Source organism: Ixodes scapularis, unplaced genomic scaffold (assembly GCF_016920785.2).
Source record: "Ixodes scapularis isolate PalLabHiFi unplaced genomic scaffold, ASM1692078v2 PGA_scaffold8__174_contigs__length_109621045, whole genome shotgun sequence".
Taxonomy (NCBI): Eukaryota; Metazoa; Arthropoda; class Arachnida; order Ixodida; family Ixodidae; genus Ixodes; species Ixodes scapularis.
Window position 1 is genome coordinate 10,059,747 of NW_024609883.1, and position 3,713 is coordinate 10,063,459.

The 3,713-nt window shown below is 45.4% G+C and overlaps 1 pseudogene; it reads right to left on the bottom strand.

Moving 5' to 3' along the window:
* Positions 1-1,790: 1,790 nt before the first annotated feature.
* On the bottom strand, positions 1,791-3,029 carry LOC115310009 (annotated as a pseudogene).
* Between the last annotated feature and the right edge of the window lie 684 nt (positions 3,030-3,713).

A 3,713-nucleotide genomic window follows, 5' to 3' on the forward strand; every position in this document is an offset into this window, starting at 1 on the left:
ATCCTGAAGTAATGAAGGCAATGAGGGATTAAAGAAAACCTCTGGTACTTAATTCCTTGTACTCAGCTATATCAGATTGTTACCAACTTTATTAGAGCTTTTAAGGCTGGAAGTCTCTCCAAAACAACCATTTATTTTCTCTCTGTTTGGGGTTTGAATTATCTCAACGGTGGATTGTAGGCTGGCAGAGGTCCTTAGTGTTAATCAATTCGTTTCATTAGGTTGTTTTTATATTAAAGAAACACTAAATTAGTCTAGCTGGAATTAGAGGGCTGTTTTTTTCTGTTTTGAAAGAGGACACTTTTTCCATGGCGCATGCCAATCACCCTCAAAAGATCACAGCAGTTGATGAATGCTGCCCTGTGCATTTTTTGGTTTGAAACTGTGCATCAAGCTTGTGTTGTAACAACACAGGATTGGCCAGGCTAACCCGGCCTAAGGGCCGCAAACAAAGCCACAAAACTTCCAAGAGCCAGGGGGGGGGGGGGGGGGTCAAACTTTTGTCGAGAGCAATATACGAAACTCAAACTGCTTTCAATATATCGGAGTTAAAAGCAGTTCAACTGTACGTAAAGTAGCAGTAGGTCAAGACTACCAAGCCGCAACCTGTCTTTCGATTTAAAATACATACCTGCAAAATTCGGATAAACCAAATCAGGGAGATTTTCAAAGGCGGGGGGGAGGGGGGGGGGGGTCAGCGTTTTTTTTAAGGAAATAATGACAATGAATTTACATAAAGACAACATCATTACATTTGTATTGCACTTATCGCGTACTGCGACGTAAATATTGCACTTAGCAGCAAGAAAATACATCATATATTCTCAGTATCCAGCTTACTGGCTATGCAGATTAACACATGACTACACCAGCATCAAGAACTCGCTTCTGCAAGCATTTTGTTGCAGCTGACTTTGCCTTCTTCAAAAATTCTTCAAAGTATGTTTGACTGTAGCAAAATCCACTCCTGTGACACTTTGCAAGGAAGACGTTCCCCAGCGTCTTATCAGACATGGATGAGCGGAACTGCGTCTTCGTTCTTTTCACAATGCTAAATTGCCGCTCGCACTCTGCGTTGCTGTGAGGTATGGACAATATACCGAGCATCACTTCAGCAGTGCGGCTGAACATCAAGAGCTCGTCTGGACCTCTTAGCTTCGAGATAGCTGTCCACTGAGTGTCGGCTCGTTCTTGTTGCAGTATATCTCTAGAAATGCTGTAAACCTGTAGCTTACAAACTCTATTTCTAAAGCGTCAAGAGCTCCAATATACGTCTCTTCCATCCGCTGCGGCAGCATGGTTGGAAATCACTCCACAAAGAGCAGCACCTTTCGAAAAGACATGTTATCAATAGCCCTTAAACCAGCAGCTTCTGCATGTGTCATTGTAGCGTCTTCCAATGGAAACTTGAGGCGGATGTAGTCACGTGCTGTGACGAAGTAGTCTCGTACAGCATCATAGAATTCTTCTGCTTCTTTGGCTTGAGCTTAGAAATTGCAGCCCGTTTCTTGGCCAATGACCAAGTCTCCGTCATTTTTCTGAGCTTCTCTGCTCTGGTACTTGACACCTAGCAAGGTTCCCTGCTGTTTCAACACAGCAGGGCTTACAAATCTTGATAGGATGTCTTCAAACAGACCAAACAGGTGAGACCTCAACACAAGATCCTGGGGTGCCTCTGCTTGCCCAGACAGCAGTTCACCTTCTCAAAAACACTGACTGTGTTTTGGAGGAACAGGCAGTATGCCCTACCGAGTTCCGAACTTAAGAACACAACATTCTTTCCTCACAACTTATGTAATGCCCTCAGTCTTCTCCTTTTCTGGACCCTTGGCTTTCTTTGCTGGTGGTTGCAGAACCTGCATAGCGGGGTTTCTTCTCTTGGGCTTGCCGCCACCACCTTTATTTTCTGGACTTCCTACTTGAGTTGAGGCCACCTTTGGGATGCTGTAGGTTGCCAGAAAGCTGGGTCTCGTGTCGTCCTTCTTGACCTCACTTAAAAAAAAAAAAAATTCAAAAGGGGCACCCACTGCTCTAGCAGTCTTGTCAAACATTTCCCAAGAGAAAGCCACCGGGTGTGAACGTGCTTTAAGATTTTTCTGCATTCTGTGTCACGCATTCCTTGGAACTTTCGAAGACAATTTTTTTCTCTTTGCACTTTTTTCCAGGGAATAAAAAATGTCAACAAGCAGTTCATCCACCTTTGAAGGCAAGCACGATGCTGCCTTTTCAGCTGCAAGGTTAATAAGGTGGCATGGACATCCCATTTTGATGAGATTCTCTTGTACTGTCAGCGCTGCAGCCACACCGTTCTTCTTACCTTGCGTAACGTTGGCATTGTCTGAGCAGAACGCTACGCAGTTCGCAATAGGAATATCAAAGGATGCCAGTGCTTCTGTAATCAAGTTTCCAATGTTGCGCCCTGTTGCTTGTTCTTGCAGGGTGCTTAAGCAAAGCAGCAAGCTCTCAACAAAGCCCGTATCTTGCACATAGTATGTCACTACGATAGGGTACAGCTGGGACTCGCTATCATTACTGCCGTCTGTTGCGACGGCGAGAACTTTTTGTTTAAGCGCGATCACAATGCATTCTAGGGCATGATTAGCAATTTCGCCGACAATCGTCCTGGCGCAGGCATACCTTTTCGCAATATCCGAAGTGGGAAACATCTTGCGGAGCAGGGGACCTACGTGGTCGGCGGCGGCCAGCGGGAGGTTATGTTAAAGTAAAAATGCGGTAAACAAGCACTCCGCACGGACAACGTCGCTGCCGCTGTCTTGTTTGTGAAAGAATTGTTCAAGCTGCTGCTGCTTTTCTTGGCCGTGAAGTTGGCTGACGTGCTTCTGCGATCGGGAGTGGGCGACAACATCGCTCTTGCCACCATAGGAAACGCTTATGTCGCAACTACAAACGACGCAGAATGCGTCAAGTTTGCTTTTCCGTGACTCCACAATGCAACCGAATTCGGCTGTATTGCTCTTTAAAAATATTTGCAGATACTTTTTGCGTTCGCGCTCTTTGCTTAAAGCCATGACTGGCAGAGGCCAAGGAAACGTCGCACGCCGAGGGACGCTGTAGCACGGCATTAGTGACAACAAAGAAAAGAGAATTCAAGCCAACTAGTTCTGATTGGATAAAGAACGATCAAGTGCTTGGATAGGATAGGATTGGATTGGATTTTATGCCAATGTGGCCAGACAAAGAGCAGGAGTCGGATAGAAACAGGGGCCAAGTGCGTTTTTCGGGAGATTTTCCTGTCAATCGTACAACCGTACGAAATTGTCAAAATCCGAAAGGATTCTCGAAAGGTATGAAAATATGTTCCATTTCTCTTTTTGGGGAAGTGCACGTGTGACCAGGAGGGAGGCGGGGAAGTGGAGGGAGGGAGGGAGGGAGCCACGAGCCATACTTTAACGCACAAAGAGCCACATGCGGCTCTCGAGCCGCAGCCTGGCCGCCCCTGTAATAACATATTCAGAGCAACCTGAATTTATTGTATCCGTTGCACATAAATACCATATACCTCTAAGGAGGCAATTTCAGAAAGTGGATAGAAAATTAAAAACAGTGTTTAAAAAAGTATTATCGACCATCTGAAGGAAATATTTCAACAGCCCGGAGACATGCCGAGAGAAACAAAAGTGACCTTTAGGACAGCACTTATGTTCACACTGGCGGTTGATCTGAGTTTGCAAACCAGGTCATGAATGCGGTTT